The sequence below is a fragment of the Balaenoptera physalus genome (assembly GCF_965194825.1).
Source record: "Balaenoptera physalus genome assembly, chromosome: 8".
NCBI classification, from domain to species: Eukaryota; Metazoa; Chordata; class Mammalia; order Artiodactyla; family Balaenopteridae; genus Balaenoptera; species Balaenoptera physalus.
In genome coordinates, this window is record NC_138887.1 from 16,479,592 (window position 1) to 16,498,414 (window position 18,823).

The following is an 18,823-nucleotide window of genomic DNA, read 5'->3' on the forward strand; positions in this document are numbered from 1 at the left end:
CTTGGTCAAATGCCACCCCTCATTCATGAAAAATTCTTTGATCCCCTGGCCGGAAGTAACCACTCCCTATTTTGTGTATCCTTTTGTATTTGTATTATAACTTTTTATTTTAATTTGTGGAATTATGTGGTTTCCCTCTGGAAAATAATCTGCTAGGAGAAAGAGGTCATGGCCTGGCTTGCATATGATACAGCAGATCCTTGCAGGGCTTAATACCTGCAGGCATTCAGTGAATATTTGTTAATATGAACCATGAATCTATTAACGGGAATTATAATATTTCATAGTTCAAATCGACATAAGATAGTATTTGAATCAGTGATTTTCAAGCTATGTTAATTGGTGCCATATTCTATTCCATACCTCAGGCTTTGACAAAATATTTTATTTGAAGAAAGGGTTTTGTTGCCAAATATTTTAAACCATTGATCTTACGCAACTCCTTTACTTTGTAAACGAGGAAAATGAGGCCAGATGGAGATTAAAAATGACATTCCCAAGGTTTCCCAGCTATTTAGTAGCAGAAACAGAATCAGCAAGATATATATATAAACTGCATCAACTGGAAAGGTGTATTTGTAGAGCAGCTTAGTGACCTCATCTTTTCTAAGATATTACCGTGCTACCAGGAAAATGAAGATAACATCTGAAACGAATCATAGTAACTCAAGTGAGGGCACCTAAGGTTAAATCTTGTTAAATCATTTCTTCCAGGCACTGTTTGGTACTTCAAGACTGGGCAAGATCTTGTTTTCTCAGGAAATGTGTTATTTTCCATGGATCCTAATAGAATAAGCCTATCGTCTTAAAAGGCTGGACACAAGCTAAAAATCACATAAACTACAAAATGTAAGGATTGAGCAAAGATTTGAACATATAGTGTTCCCCATGATTTCTCAGAGACGCTGTCAAACTAGGATCATGCAATAATTAGAAAATCAAATATATTTACTGCTTGTGTATTCTTGCATCTATGACAATGTTAATATCATAATGGCATTTCTAGCTGTTGCTTAGTTCTTGATTTTTTAAAAATTTCTTTTAAGGCAGGCCCGAAGTTCACAAGGTCTCCAAAAGATGAGGAGGGATTGAAGAAGCATGGAAAGCTACCAAAAGTATTGTTTTAACTGCAATGTTACTTTACAGTAGTACTTCATTCTTAATACAGCACAGCATGACAAGGCTTATCTATGTATTTAAATAGAACCTGCCACTTAAAGGACGAAGAGCTCTGTGAAGCATGCCTTTTTTGGTATGAAATAATCCAGGGAGGATGGGAAGCTATTGGGAAGAGAGTTCATCATCCATAAGAATAATAATATGTCCAGGAGGCTACTTCCTGGTCCAATTTATGTATTTAGATTTGATTTCCTATTTTTGGAGTACATCCCAATGAATCAAAAATACTAATGCTGAGAGTTGCACTAAGCAAAATGAATAAGAATAAGCCTCGAAAGATATTTGAAATGCACCTATCTTCCAGGATTAAAAAATGTGGCAAGTTACCTGTTTGACATAGATTAAGGAACATTTCCTTTAATAGCTGTAGTGGCTCTCTGAGAGAATTCTGCCATGAAGTTAACATTATTTAAAGCACCTGCTCTGTGCCAGGCACTGTGCTAGGAGTTCTGGTTACACAAACGGACAATTAGGATAGAAGTAAAAGGTTCCTGTCCTTACATTCTGGTTAGGGAGACTGACATTACACAAATAAATAGAAAACAAATTACATAATTATGAAGAAATATAGGATGAGTCTGAGAGTGTATAAACTGGGAGACCTAATTAATTTGGAGGTGAGTGGAATTGCGTCCTCCTAGTCGACTGCTGGTATTGGGTATAAGCATGCCATCTTCTGCTATTAAATCGAGGCAGAGGATGTTAGCGGCAGGGCCAGAGCAGCTGATAACATTATGCAGATCCCCAGCTCAGAGCCAGAGTCCCCGAGACAGCAGTTGGCAAAACGTAGCCATAAAACTACCATACTACCGAAACTACCAAAACTTCCATAAAACTACCTCCCTTGAAATACATCTCCCCACAGTGTGCAGGGACCCTGTTGAGTCCCCCGCCAAGCTGGCTTTATTGTATAATTGCAGGAGCCTCTGATTCAGTGGGTAGGGGGACAAACAGGTCAGCATTAGTCATGAAAAAAATACTTGGCAATCTTTTTTTTTTTTTTAAAGCTGGCCAATGCTTTAGTCATAAGACTTCATAAATGGTTTTAATTTTGTAAATTAATTATTAATTAATTTATTTATTTTGGCTGCGCCATGTGGCGTACGGGAATTTAGTTCCCTGACCAGGGATCCAACCCGTGCCCCCTGCATTGGGAGAGTGGAGTCTTAACCACTGGACCGCCAGGGAAGTCCCAATATTTTTAATTTAAAACAATTTTTCTCTGTGATATAAAAAGAGAGAAAACTTGAAACACTCACAATTGTAATATTTATCCAAAGCTAATCTTTTCTCCTTTCATTATTTATACACTGATGAGTTTCTTCCATGAAATTCTATTCATTTTATAGTTCAGATTTAATAATTGTTAATATAACAGAAACCTAAATTTAAATATCTCTACCCACTCTTTATATATTTTGGGAGTTGTTGTGCATTTTTATTTTTACCCAGAATTTTCTTCCTAAGGCTTGAATGCACTATTTTATGTCAAATAATTCCTTAAAAAGCTAACTTATTTCTGTGTTCTTGTGTTCAGTGTTCTGTGTCACACATCTCCTGATTGACCTACCCTCTTTTTTCTTCCTATTTTTTATTTGTCATAGTTCTCTGAACAGGAGAACCCTATTAACCCTTTGTTGTCCATTCACGACTTCTGGAAAACTTGGCTACTTGGCTTTCCACGAAAAATTATTTCTGAGTCTATCCGTCTTTTTACAAATTTAGACCCTAAACACCTACAATGTTATCATTTTCATCGACCATCAATGTTCTATAGAGAGCTGTCACATTCTACCCTTGATTCAAGGTCAGTCTCCACTGGCTAATCTCTTTTACTCATGCTTCCTGAGTTCTGAGTTCACTGACATCCCTCGTGCCCACCCCACCATTCAATTTTCTCCACTCAGTTTACAAGTAGCTTACCTTTTTTCTTTAAGTTTCCTGTCAGTTATCCAATCCTCTTCAGTTTTAGAAAAGTTGAACACATCCCTTTAAAATATGCACTATCATGTCATGGCCCAGCCCTAATGAATGTTCCTTCTCTTTTTTGGAAGTTGTAAGAGGAAGACTGCAATGCTCACATATGCCATAAACCACAGTAAAGCCAGAAAAAACGAGCACTGAATGCTGACGACTAGGTTTGGGCACTTTGCCTTTCTGGGTCTCAGTTTTTTCTACAAAATGAAGGAATTAAATACTCGGTAATCTCTAAGGTTCTTTTTAGATCTAGAGTTCTACGATTCTAGGTATGTTTCAATAGAAATACTTCACATCCTATACAATGTACATAGATGTTATAATTTTAAACTCTATAGGCAATCAACTCTGTTTAACATTCTCTTTATTTAATATCTCTTCCAATTTTGTTTTGCCTCCTTTCACCCTTTAAAAAATCTTACTTTTAAGATTGTAATAAAAATTTAATTTTCTTTTCTCATTTTAAAAATATTTTTTCCTCTTCTTTGCCTCAATCACTCTATAGTTGCTTACACTGAATCTAGACCTACATATTTGTCACCAAAATGAAAACAGAATCCATCTGTTCTTGTCATCCTTATAATAATATTATTTTTGTAGGTTACAACTTACATATGCTCTTTCCCTTATTTATACAGTGTACTGGCCTTAAATCTGTGGCACAATTTTTAAAAATAGTGTTTTAAACAATAATACATGATATTATTTGAAAAACAAGAAAATACTAAGAAAATATTAGAATTTCCCATATTCCCTATATCCAGAGACAATAGCTGTTATTTTTTAAAACAAGTTTGGGATCACACTTTATGTATTATTTTCTCCTGATTCCTTGATCCACCGAACAGATTGCTTCTACCATTTCTAATTCTGTCCTCTTTATTTATATAGCTGCACTTTTCTCTAAATAAGAGATTTCCAATCTTTAATAGCTCTCTGCTTTCACTGATTATGCACAGAAAATTTTGCTTATTAATGTTTCATTAGCATTTTACCATGGAGTATATTTTCAGAGTTTCTATTGTTATGCATATTGCAGAGGGTTGCATGAATATTCTTGCCTTATTTCAAGCTTTATCCATAATGTATTGGAATTCTAATCACATTTTTCTAGCGTTTTTATGTATTTCACACAGTTAGAAGGCAACCCATATGCTGACTCTATTTTTAAAAGATTTATGTCTCGCATTGACGACTGTCTCTTCAGATAAAGGCACCATTCAAGCTCTTTTTGGTCATTCTGTTATTGATTTTAAGATACTGGAAAGTCTAGTCTGTCGTCTTCTTTTTGCCGCATAATTTTAGGCATGAGGTATTATTCTGTCGCTTGCTACTACTAGTCTTTGCAATAAAATTACAAAAACTTTTTAATCTGAATCAAAAAGTGTGGAGCACCTCCAATTACTGCTATTCTTTTGTTAGCTTCCTTCAATGAAATAGTCAAAAGCACTGGTGTAATGGATTTTATTATTTCCCTTTTCTCCAGAAGCAAACCGAATCTATCTGCCAAAGGCTTATTTTAACAGCAGGGGAATTATTTGCAAATGCAGTGGTAAGTTAGTCTGTTCCAGGAACTCTCTTTTTCCTCCTGAACTTTATTATGCTTTCTAACTCTCAGACGTTTTCCTCTGCCACTGAAAATACAGTCTCCCATTAGGAAAATAAACAGTACAATCCCAGAGCATTAGAAGGAGTCCTGTTTCATGCCCTAATACTTGCATAATCCTAAGAGGCTCTCCTTTCAGAGCTGGACTGCATGGGCATGAATCACCCCCTAGCAGTCTCGGTGTCACTCACAAGTTATTGCAGACTTCTCTTTTCTCTGGGGAAAAAAAAGCCCAACATTAGGTAAACTCTCCTCTTGTTTTCATCTTCTCTTTTTACTGATATTTCTTCACTTACTTAGTTCCTACTTTCTTACTCATCTTACTATCAAACCAAGGACCAATTTCTCCTCCATCCAACTTGTATATATTAGTCTGTCTCTCAGTAAAACTTACTCGAGTCAGTGCCCTCTTTTACCTTTCCCAAGCTAGGTTGACTCATTTCTTTTTTTTTTTTAATTGAAGTATAGTTGATTTACAATGTTGTGTTAATTTCTGCTGCACAGCAAAGTGACTCAGTTATACACATATATGCATTCTTTTTTTATATTCTTTTCCATTATGGTTTATCACAGGATGGACTCATTTCTTCTTTAATTTCAGGGGTTTCTTCTTCTTGATTGATCCCCACTCCTTCAGCTGCCTCCGTGGTGCTAGGCATGCCGACTCCCTTCCTCCTCCTGCCTTCTCCTCACCATCTCTGTCTCACAACCTGACCCCACTCTCCAATCTCACACCTGCTAGGTTAGGCATTTTACTTGATGACTCTTCTGATTCCAAGCACAAAGCGCAGCTACTCTCTTATCACACGTCCTTGCTTGTTTGGGAGCAAGTTACTATGTTTTATACGACCATGTTCGAAAAAATTCAACTTTCGTTTTTATATTTATTTGTCTTTAGCTTTGCTTTCCTCCTTGATGTTGGTCCATAGTTGAGTCTGAGAAGATGAAAGCTGAATGGACAAGGAATCAAAGACTAGAAGAGAAATAATCCACACTTAGGAGGAATGACATCCACAAATATCAGAATCAGAAGAAAGTTCAGAGGGCCCCCTCATCCTGTATTAAATGTAACGTAAATCCACAAACGGAGAGGTTCATAGGGAGGCATTTATACTTAGCAAGAAGGACTTGTGTCTCTCATGAAGACCCAAACCATAGAATTAATTGACAATATGATCAACTGATTTTCATTCAGATTAAATCTTCTGTTGAGATGGGTAATGACTGTAACTTTGGTTATTTTATGGGGGCTTACGTCTCTGACAGCCATCCCCTCCCCAAATATTAACACTCAACTAGCAGAGCTTCCTTTGCCTCTAGGCTCCCAGATCTTCCTGCAAAGACAGTCACAAGGATTTTAGATGGAAGGATCAACTCTTGGCGCTTGGAGGCATTTTTAAGAAAAAAAAAAAAAAAGATGATAGAGAACTCAATATTTTTTTAGTCTCTCTCTAAATATACATACGTGTGTACATATGTATGTATATATAAATATATATTTTATATATATGAGTGAAATTATAAATAATGAGCATATTCTCTTGACTTCAGAGATTATTGCCATAAAGAGTAATCATATTCTCCCACAAAATCTTCTCCCACAATCATAAATAGAATATTGGGCTTGTACAGACCACGATCTGATCGATGTGATCAGAGTGGCACTTTGCACGTTTTAAAATTATAAAACATTTTTTTCATATATTCTTACAGAAACCACGACATTCTGTGCTCCAAATATGTTGACTTGGCACCTCCCTAACTCATTGGGCTTCTGTGGTTTTTAGTTATTCTCTGAGCATTTTTGTCTGTGCTGTGCAAGAATGTTTTATAAGCAGCATTTTTTTCTGATTACTCTTTCTCCCTTTTTTCTCTTTTTCTTCCTTCCTTCCTCTTCTCTACTGTATTAACTATTGCTATGTAACAAATTACCCTCAAACTTAGCAGTTTAAAACAACAAATATTTATTAGCTCATAATTTCTGTGGGTTTGGAATTCAGGAGAAACTTAGAGCGGTGGTTCTGGCTCTGGACGGAAGTTAAGCTGCAATTTAGGGCTGCAGTCATCTGAAGGCTGTGCTGGGGCTGGAGAATCGGTTTCCAAGATGGCGCACTCAAAGGGCTATTGGCAGTTGGTCCTAGTTCCTCTCCACAGGTTTACTTGAGTATCCTTACAATATGGCAGCTGGCTTCCCCCAGAGCAAATGTCCCAGAGAGAGAGCAAGGAGGAAGTCACATTTCCTTTCATGAGCTAGTCTTGGAAGTGTTACACAATCTTTTCTACCATGTTCTGTTCGTTAGAAGCAAGTCAGTAAATCCAGCCTGCACTAAAGAGGAGAGGAATCTAGCTCCACCTCTGAAAGGGAGAATTATTATTACCAAACCAAAGTTGGGTCTGCTCACCCGCATGCAGTAGAGCCAATCCACCCTACGAGGAGTCCAGGACAGCTAGTGCTCAAAAAGCCCGAACTCCCAGATGTGTTTCAACAAAGCATTTTTAAAGGATAGGCGAGGGAGGGGAGTTCCAGAGTTTGTGACCAGCTCATGCAAAATACTCTGATTGGTTGATGGTGAGGTAACAGGGCGGTGTCACAGGGGTTAACATCATTAATCCTTAGGCCTGGCTGCTACGTGCTCTGGGTCTTCAAGTAGCTAAAGCCTTCCATTTAGCGAGGGTTTTAGCATCTGTAAAACCACTCAGGAAATGTGCATCAGATACTGTTATCTAGGTACTTCAGAGAGGAGCTACAGCAGAGGATATGAGGGAAGGATCTGTCCTGGGAAGATGGGGTTCTGCTTGGTTACATTATCAAAGAAATTGTGGGCATATTTTAAAACCACAACATCTACCTCCTTCTCCCTCCCTTTTTTGGAATTCTTATTCGATGAAAGAAAACTGTAAAACACCCATGTTGCTGTCTTTCTTCTAGAAACTAAAATAATGTTCCCTGGAAGAAACAGAGTAGCAAAGGACTAAGAACCAGAAAGCCAATTTACTCTCAGTTCTCTAGTTAGGAAATTTGTTATCTTAGGTGAGCCACTTAACCTTACTTGCCTCAATTTTATACATTGTTAAGAAATTTGACACTCTTTAAGCTTCCTTTTAAATTAAACATTCTATTTTACTACAGATGGCCAATAGGCACAGAAAAAGATGCTCAACATCACTAATCATTAGAGAAATGCAAATCAAAACTACAGTGAGGTACCACCTCACACTGGTCAGAATGGCCATCATTAGAAAATCTACAAATAACAAATGCTGGAGAGGGTGTGGAGAGAAGGGAACCCTCCTACACTGTTGGTGGGAATGTAAATTGGTAACAGCCACTATGGAGAACAGTATGAAGGTTCCTTAAAAAACTAAAAATAGAGTTACCATATGATCCAGCAATCCCACTCCTGGGCATATATTCAGACAAAACTGTAATTCAGAATGATACTACGTGAACCCCTGTGTTCATAGCAGCACTATTCACAATAGCCAAGACATGGAAACAACCTAAATGTCCATCAACAGATGAATGGATAAAGAAGATATGGTGTGTGTGTGTATATACACACACACACACACACACACACACACACACACACACACACAATGGAATACTACTCAGCCATAAAAAAGAACGAAATAATGCCATTTGCAGCAACATGGATGCAACTAGAGATTGTCATACTAAGTGAAAGAGAAAGACAAGCACCATATGATATCACTTATATATAGAATCTAAAACGTGACACAAATGAACCTATCTATGAAACAGACTCATGGGCATAGAGAACAGACTTGTGCTTGCCAACAGGGAGGGGGATGGGGGGACGGGTGGAGTGAGAGGTTGGGGTTAGCCTATATAAGCTATTATGTATAAAACAATAAGGTCCTACTGTATAGCACAGGGAACTGTATTCAATGTGATAAATCATAATGAAAGAGAATTAAAAAAGAATATATATATATATGTATAACTGAATCACTTTGCTGTACAGCAGAAATTAACACAACATTGTAAATCAACTATACTTCAATTTAAAAAAATTTTAGTGCTTCCCTGGTGGTGCAGTGGTTAAGAGTCCGCCTGCCAATGCAGGGAACACGGGTTTGAGCCCTGGTCCGGGAAGATCCCACATGCCGCAGAGCACCTAAGCCCGTGCACCACAACTACTGAGCCCGTGTGCCACAACTACTGAAGCCCGCGCACCTAGAGCCCATGCTCCGCAACAAGAGAAGCCACCGCAATGAGAAGCCCTCGCACCACAACGAAGAGTAGCCACCGCTCGCCGCAGCTAGAGAAAGCCCTCATGCAGCAACGAAGACCCAACGCAGCCAAAAATAAATAAATAAAATAAATAAATTTATTTAAGAAAATTTTTTTAATTAAAAAAATTTTTAAAAATACAAAAAACCCCCACCAAACCCAAAATTCTACTTTATTTCATTTATTTATGTTTCAGGAAAGTAATACTTAACATTTGTTCTTTCACAGCCCCAAAGATTAAATTCCTAGCTCTTTGGGGTTTTATTACTATATAATTAGTTGGCTACATATTTGTGCTCCAGTCTTATTTCCCTTTACCTCCCATTGGTAATATATGGGTTTAAAGTCAACACCAACTTCTATCATGGTTCCAACAGGGAAGAGACGGCATGCGCAAAGTACATAATGGAGGAGAGTTTAACAAAGAGACTTTACGATGGTGTGGACAGGAATTAGGGAGACCAACAAGGCACAGTGGGAGTAGCAACACCAGGAACCGTTACCACCCCGACGCCAAAAGGGGAAAAGGGGGAGAAATGTCCCGACCTCATTTTCCTCCTTCTCTCTGATCTCTGATGTCCCATTTATTGGCCAAACACAACCTTAGCTGGCTAAAGAGTAGACCTAATAAACGGAAAATAGGCAGCACACCCCCTAAAATGAGGTTAAAATTATACTGTGAACATGAAAATAGGAATAATTAAAACATTACAGATAAAACCAAACCTACCTAGAGAGGACCCAACAGACTGTGAGCATCCAGATATAATCTGGATAATCTGTGTATCACCGTCGGGGGGCAAGACTCAATGGCGATTACATCTAAGAAAATTATATTTAGTTAATTATATTGGATTGTATCTAGAGAATGAATGTGTAAATAGAAATAAATAGAAGGATATTGAGAAAGAAAGGCTGTGACAGTTTCTCTAGCAGCGGCTAGAGGGATGGTGCCCTGACCCATGAACACCAGTATCTTCTGTGAGGCAGATAATGACTGATAGCACGCACTGGGCTATCACTGCTCAGTGACACTGGGCATGAAGAGCGTGCATCTCTCACCCCTTTGCTGTGACCCATTCTCTTTAGCAATCCTCCGATGGTAATGAAGGAGAAGAGGGCACGAGAGAATGAATGGTCACGTCCCAGGTCCCCAGTGAGTCCCTGAGATGGGCCTCCAGGTGGGGGTCCTTGGCTCTGCACAGGAAAGAATTCAAGAGTGAGTAGAGAGTAGAGTGAAAGCAGATCTACACAGGACGATACACACTCCACTGACCGAATATGGGCTGTCTCAGAAGGGGAGAGGGCCCTGGGTATGGAGTTGTTAGTTTTTAATGGGCTGGGTAATTTCATACACTAATGAGTGGGAAGATTACTCCAACTATTTTGGGGAAGGGGTGGGATTTCCAGAAATTGGACCACCTCCCACTTTTTGGCTTTTTATGGTCAGCCTTGGAACTGTCCTGTTGCTGGTGGGTGTGTCATTTAGCATGCTAATGTATTACAGTGAAGGTATAATGAGGCTCAATGTCTAATGGAAGGCAAATGTTCCATCTTGGCCCTAGTTGGTTTTAACCAGCTTTTGTTATATTCTGTTTTTCTCAACGACTGTGTCCCCCTTCTCATTCTTTTTTTTTTTTTTAATTTATTTATTTTTATTTTTGGCTGTGTTTTGTCTTCATTGCTGCACGCAGGCTTTCTCTAGTTGCGGTGAGCGGGGGCCACTCTTCGTTGCAGTGCACGGGCTTCTAATTGCGGTGGCCTCTCTTGTTGCGGAGCACGGGCTCTAGGCACGCGGGCTTCAGTAGTTGTGGCTCGCAGGCTCAGTGGTTGTGGCTCGCAGGCTCTAGAGCGCAGGCTCAGTAGTTGTGGCACACGGGCTTAGTTGCTCCGCGGCATGTGGGATCTTCCTGGACCAGGGATCGAACCCATGTCTCCTGCATTGGCAGGTGGATTCTTAACCACTGTGCCACCAGGGAAGCCCCTCCCTTCTCATTCTTTTAACAGTTGTGCCCTGCCCACTTCCTTCCTGTCTCATTAATCCGAGCCCACTTAGATTTGTCTATCACGAAAGAATGCGCTCATCAGAGAATAGAAATCTCCAAATCTTTCATATTTGTTTCTCTTACTATAAATAAATAAATTGGCCTTCTGGTGGTTATGTCTTTGTGAGCTTGACTAAGGTGTGTCCTTCCCCAAGAGATGGACATTGGCATGGGAGCAGGTCAGCTATCTGTACCTACACAGCCCAAGGCCCAGCCCCTGGATTGGGGGAACCCCCTGCATGGAAATGAAGCCTGCTCTGTGAGAACCTGCCATGTCCCTGTCTGGGCTCCACCAGAGTTTATTATAATTGCTTGTTTAGTTGTTTGTCTCTGTTGCTAGGCTCTAAGCTCTGTGATTGACTTTCTGGTTTATTGCCAGAGAACAAGATTAATAAACTACTTACGGAAATGAAGGAAGGAAGGAAGGAAGGAAGGAAAGAACTTGTCAAGGTGTATATGTGGATCTTCCCAAAAGTAACCCAACCTCACTCTGAAAATTTTTTTACACTGCAGCACCTTAAATTGACATTGTGTTGTGTAGCTTATCTGAACTCTTACTCTCCCTCTGTACTTGGTTTCCTCGTGGAGCATCTTTCTGTTTCATCTTTCCCTATTACTTATTTGGAGCACAATCCTAATCTCTTTTCATCTCAGAGAATAATTTTTTGCTTGTGCCTTTACCCTTGTTATTCAGCTTCATCTAGGTCTGCTGTGATCATTTTCATTTTTCTTTCTTTCTTTCCTTCCTTGGTCTTTTTTTTTCTTTTCTTTCTTTCTTTTTTGTTTTTATTTTTTTGGTAAGTGGGTGTTCAGAATTCTGGTTATCGTTAGTTTTCCCCCATTTTGCTCCCACTTGTCTTTCCATTTCTATTCCTTTCCCCTTGCTCTCACGGCCTTAAGTGGTCTTTCTCAAGCCTCTACCCCTTATTTTCTTCTATTTACTCGTCTGTCCATATCAAGTGAGGCACAATGTTTTTCTTTTGCCTAAGCATCTGTATGTTCCTTGTTATGGCTGCTGCCACGTGCTTCTCTGCCTCACTGCTCTTTTCTGGCTCTGAGAAATTAGATTTCAGTTGCCATCTTTTAAAAGTTTTAAAATGCAAATTTTCAAAGACACATAAAAATAGGGAGAATAATAGAAAGAATCCCTATCACCTAGCTTCAACAATTATTAACATTTGCCAGTTCTGTTTCTAGATGTGACCTTCTAAGATTATATGTTACTGAACTTCTCTTTACCTCCAACCTGCAAATATGAAACAGGTTGTATTCAAATACTGTCTGGACCCATAGAATGTCGAGGCAGAGTCGGCCGCTCACTGCTCTGTTCCCATCACACACTCTGAACAAACCTCTACTTAGGTAGTTCTCATCCCGCTGTTCTGATACCGTTTATGTTTTTCTTTCTCTGTTTCTCCTAGACTGTGAGTTATTTGAGGCTGAGAGTTTTATCTTTTTCCTTCTATCCCTAGTACCTTGTATGCAGTGCCTGGCACTTAATGGCTTTTAACAAAAAATTCTTGAATGAATGAATGAAAAAATATACTGCAATGACATCTCTATTTCAAGTAAAATATTCAGGTATTCTGGTCTACTCTCATTTATGTCTCCTTCCAACTTTTTTCTCAGAGGCAATGAAGTTTTTCACTTAGTTGATTTAGGTTTCATATTTTGATATAATTCATACAATATCTACATGGTAACTATCAACCATTTTGTTTCTAAATAATATGAACACCAGCATTTATGTACCCTTATTATGTGCTGGGCACTGTATGAAGTCCTTTGCAAATGTTCTCTCTATTAATCCTAAATCACAAAAGACCATGAATGAGAAACTATTATCATCCCCATTTTCCAGATGAGGAAGCCATGGTCCAGGGAGAACAAGTCACTTGTCAAGGTCACATCACGAATGAATGAAGTCAGTATTTAAACCTATATCAACTTGATTCCAGAGCTTGAGCATCTAACCACCATGCTACACTGCCATAGAAGTGGTCTTTATCTTTGGTTGGCTCAGTGCTATCTGTGTCCAGCCAACTGCTCTAACTCCTTAGACACTGTGTCCAAAATAAATAAGAGATTGCTTTACTCCTAAGGCTCAAGTCTTGCTCTTTCACCCGTGGCAACTGAATCCTTGCAAAAAATGTCTCTTGAAGTCTTCCCCAGTATGAGTTTACAATCTGAATTCCCACACAAAATCCTCCTGCAGGCCCTTGTTGACTACTTTTCATCTTCTCCTGATGACAAATAGTCCTTTGGATGACTTCACGATATATTTGCCTTTCCTCCAGAGACTGAAAGTCCTTTCCTTCTCCTTGTGGAAGCACAAGTCCACACTGCCAACAGGACACTTTTTCCATCTTTTTTCTTTACTTTTTGTCCCTGAATTCTACTTCTGCCTTTTTCTTACATCATCACTTCAATTAACGTGGTCTTCAGATCTCCCTGTCCTGGGCTCATTGTGATCACGTCTCTGAGCGGTAGAGTGGACATGTGTTTTTCTGTGCTCGGTATCACTTTGGGGCATCACCTTTCACACCTATTCTTCTCGATCCTTGTGTTCTGGTAGAACTGGCTTCCCCCCAGCTCTAAGGGTGAGACCATGAACCAGGCCTGGCCAACCATTTTCTGAATTATTCCAACCATAGTAATTGGATCGGGATGAGCACATGACTGATGATGAGTCAATCAAATCTTTTAAGGGGACTTGTGCTACTAAGCAAGGGTCACTCTTTCCCAAGATTGTAGGGACTGAGGATGATCTAAGCCCGAAATTGCTGAGGGCCATCTCTGCCACAAATAGAGAGAGCCTGTTTGAGAATGGAGTATTCACAGAGAATGCAATGTAGAAAAATGGAGAGACAGATATTCTTGACCCCATCGTTTAGAGCCTGAATCAAACCATGCATAAGGATGCCTCAACCTCTGACTGTGTTAACCATCAACAGGAAAACACTCTACAGAGTAGGTATTTATAGTGTTATTACAAGAAAGAGAACAGCCCCCTTTATTAAATATACTTCCTGTGGTTGATTGGGTGTTGAGGGAAGAGGCAGATATACGAGCAGGAAGTTTCAAACCATGCCCTGAGCTAGCCTGAGGGGTTCCATAAAAGTTTCTTAGGGGACACCATGGAAATCAGAAACCAGGGCTAAGAAGAGGTCTATATTTCTTTTCTATACTGGGCTTTAAAATAAGGTTTCTGAAGAAAGGTTCTGTTGCTAACAAAAGCAAAAACAAAAATCCTTTGAAAATTGTTAACGTACCATTTATGTTAGTTCTCCTAGAAACCCAACTTCTTCTATTTTCTGAATCCTGCTTTGCAGTCCACTTTGGCTGAGTTTATACCCTCAACCACACAATCATTTAATTGCATTTCTTACTTCTTTCTCTTCTCCCTCTCAGGGATGATAAATCAGGCATTTACTCCACATATTTTTCTCTCCTTTCTCATGACTGTCAGCCAATTCAGATATTCAGAAAAATTCAAATTCAGCAAATATTTATTGAGGACAAGGTAGTGCTATGTGCTGTATTCTGTAACATTCATGAATTCTTTCAACTCCCTGACAGGTGGGTAGCTATTTATATTTGTGTTTAATGAATGAGGTAAAGTGATCATCTCAAAGGTCACAAGGCAAATGGTTGATGGAGCTAGAAATACATACTCTACTATAGTCAGGTATAATATAAAAAGCCTGAAGTTTGGGAACAGACAGGCTTGGATTTGAATCATGGTTTGTTACTAACTAATTTTTGGAACTTGAACAAGTTATTGAAACTCCCCGAGTCTCAGTTTTCTACCTGTAAAATGTAATATTCTCTACCTTGTAATGACATATGTGGATTATATTAAATAATGTATACAACACATTAGTGTAAAGTTGGCTCAGGAACTGTTAGTTTCCTTCCACTCATCAGGAAATACCTGTATTCCTCTCTTCAGGATGATCTGCATGGAAAACAGGTCTCTGTTACATATTTAACTCTCTCTAAATACTGTTTTCCATTTAGATGCTGGGCCATGTATAACATATTGTGCTAAAGGTCATAATATTTAGTCATCTCATTATTAATAAGACTCTTGTTGGCCAGAAGAGAGCAAAGGCCTACTACTGTGGATTCTCAACACTAGGATTCGTAGTAGAAAAGAATCAACACCAAATTATTTTTTAGTTTTGAATAAGAAGGATGAAGCGAGGAGGATCTGAAGATTTTCCACAAATTGCAACTTCTCTTCAGCCATCTGAATCTAGCCATCATTTACTGAATCAACAATTATGGATTTAGGCCTAATGTGCACTAGGCATTGTTCTAGGGGCTGGAGATACAGTGTGAACAAGATGGACCAAATCTGTGCAGGGGATGGAGGTGGATATAGATGATCCATCCATTCTGCCCTCCTGCCCTTCACGGACCTTATGCTTGCTGCAGTAGTTTAGGGCAGGGGCAGCAAATTATGTTTTGTACAGCTGAGCTAAGAATAATGTTTACATTTTTAAAGAGACCCTCTGTAGCCTGCAAAGCCTAAAATATTTACCATCTGGCCCTTTACAGAAAATATTTGCTGACCCTGGGTTAGAGTAACTTATAGCTTCTATCAAGACCAGAGTAAACAGTTTCATGGTTAAATATTAGTCTTTTAAATTAATAATTTGTATTTATATAAAGCATTATTAAATATTATTTACTATGATTGTTAAACAGTATTAAAGAATATAAAAAATAATGGGTAGTGGGAGGATAGGCTTTTTAAATTTTATTTATTTATTTATTTATGGCTGTGTTGGGTCTTCGTTTCTGTGTGAGGGCTTTCTCTAGTTGTGGCAAGCGGGGGCCACTCTTCATCGCAGTGTGCGGGCCTCTCACTATTGCGGCCTCTCTCGTTGCGGAGCACAGGCTCCACACGCGCAGGCTCAGTAATTGTGGCTCACGGGCCCAGTTGCTCCACGGCACGTGGGATCTTCCCAGACCAGGGCTCGAACCCGTGTCCCCTGCATTGGCAGGCAGATTCTTAACCACTGTGCCACCAGGGAAGCCCCAGGATAGGCTTTTTATATCAATTTTGTAAGAAAATAATCTTCTTTTGTAAGTCATTGGACTATAACGTTGTTTTCCTAGACTCTAACCTCCACATAAAATGTGGACCTTCTCGATCTAGCTTTTCTGGGATTTTTCTGTTTGTTTGTTTGTTTTTTTCCTTGTACCAAAAACAGAGGATTACAAGATGACCTGGAGAAGGGCCATCATGCCCGATGACGATGGGGGGAAGACAGAAGTTACTCTGCTGTCACTCCTGCCCTTTAACAGTTGCTACTTAAAAATCTCTTAGTCTTTCCATCTAAATATCTGCATTGCAAGACAGCAGAAGCAAGAAGAACTACAATCCTGCAGCCAGTGGAACAAAAACCACATTCACAGAAAGATAGACAAGATGAAAAGGCAGAGGGCTATGTACCAGATGAAAGAACAAGATAAAACCCCAGAAAAACAACTAAATGAAGTGGAGATAGGCAACCTTCCAGAAAAAGAATTCAGAATCATGATAGTGAAGATGATCCAGGACCTCCGAAAAAGAATGGAGGCAAAGATCAAGAAGATGCAAGAAATGTTCAACAAAGATCTAGAAGAATTAAAGAACAAACAAACAGAGATGAACAATACAATAACTGAAATGAAAACTACACTAGAAGCAATCAATAGCAGAATAACTGAGGCAGAAGAACGGATAAGCGACCTGGAAGACAGAATGGTGGAATTCACTGCTGTGGAACAGAATAAAGAAAAAAGAATGAAAAGAAATGAAGACAGCCTAAGAGACCTCTGGGACAACATTAAACGCAACAACATTCACATTATAGGGTACCCAGAAGGAGAAGAGAGAGAGAAAGGACCCAAGAAAATATTTGACAAGATTATAGTCAAAAACTTCCCTAACATGGGAAAGGAAATAGTCACCCAAGTTCAGGAAGCACAGAGAGTCCCATACAGGATAAACCCAAGGAGAAACATGCCAAGACACATGGTAATCAAATTGGCAAAAATTAAAGACAAAGAAAAATTATTGAAAGCAGCAAGGGAAAAACGACAAATAACATACAAGGGAACTCCCATAAGGTTAACAGCTGATTTCTCAGCAGAAACGCTACAAGCCAGAAGGGAGTGGCATGACATACTTAAAGTGATGAAAGGGAAGAAGCTACAACCAAGATTACTCTGCCCGGCAAGGATCTCATTCAGATTCGATGGAGAAATCAAAAGCTTTACAGACAAGCAAAAGCTAAAAGAATTCAGCACCACCAAACCAGCTCTACAACAAATGCTAAAGGAACTTCTCTAAGTGAGAAACACAAGAGAAGAAAAGGACCTACAGAAACAAACCCAAAACAATTAAGAAAATGATAATAGGAACTTACATGTCGATAATTACCTTAAACGTGAATGGATTAAATGCTCCAACCAAAAGACACAGGCTTGCTGAATGGATACAAAAACAAGACCCATATATATGCTGTCTACAAGAAACCCACTTCAGACCTAGGGACACATACAGACTGAAAGTGAGGGGATGGAAAAGATATTCCATGCAAATGGAAATCAAAAGAAAGCTGGAGTAGCAATACTCATATCAGATAAAATAGACTTTAAAATAAAGAATGTTACAGGAGACAAGGAAGGACACTACGTAATGATCAAGGGATCAATCCAAGAAGAAGATATAACAATTATAAATATATATGCACCCAACCTAGGAGCACCTCAATACATAAGGCAACTGCTAACAGCTATAAAAGAGAAAATCGACAGTAACACAATAATAGTGGGGGACTTTAACACCTCACTTACACCAAAGGACAGATCATCCAGACAGAAAATAAATAAGGAAACAGAAGCTTTAAATGACACAACAGACCGGATAGATTTAATTGATATTTACAGGACATTCCATCCAAAAACAGATTAGGGGACCCAGAAGGAGAAGGACACAGCCACTTCTGTGCCAGTGTGTATTAAGCAGAAGCAAACATATCCAGTGTTGGCAATCGGTTTAGCAGTTTAATAATTTGAGTAGATAAAGAAAAAAGGGAGGTGCTGAGACAAGAAAGATGGCTCTTCTCAAAAGCAAAAAGACGTCTGGACTGATAAGAGGGCAACTGAAAGAGGAGCTGAAGATAACAAGTACTTTCTCAGTGCCTTGGTTTGCTAGCTTCACCCTTAATGGTAATGCAGAGCCTTGGAGTCCCACCCTCTTCTTCCTCTTGTAAACTGCTTCTAGGTAAGAAGACTATCAGCACCCACCCTGAGCTTGTGATAGGCTGTCCTGGTATCAACCTAGTATTGAAGAGTCTGTGCCAAACCGAGCTCGCAGACCATGCACACCATTTGAGGAGGCTCCCAGTTCTAGCACAAGTGTCCCCACTTAGGGGTCAGCAGGGTAGTTTCAGCTCTTTCTCTGACTTGTTGTTGGATCTTAGCCAGCTACTTAGCTTTTGAATGCCTAAATCCTCACATTTGTAATGTTAAGATAATGGCGACTTTTATTTCAGCTTCCGGGAATAGAATTAAACTGTATATGGACACTGATGTTTCCATAGTAACAGTCAGTTAAGGTATTTAGCATGCCACTGGAGGCAATACATTATTTATGATAAGTACTTGTAAAAACTCCTAACTATCACTGTAATGAAAGATTCTTACAGGAAATCCTGGGGATATACTTCACTAATTTGCACTCATTACTTCGGGGAGAGT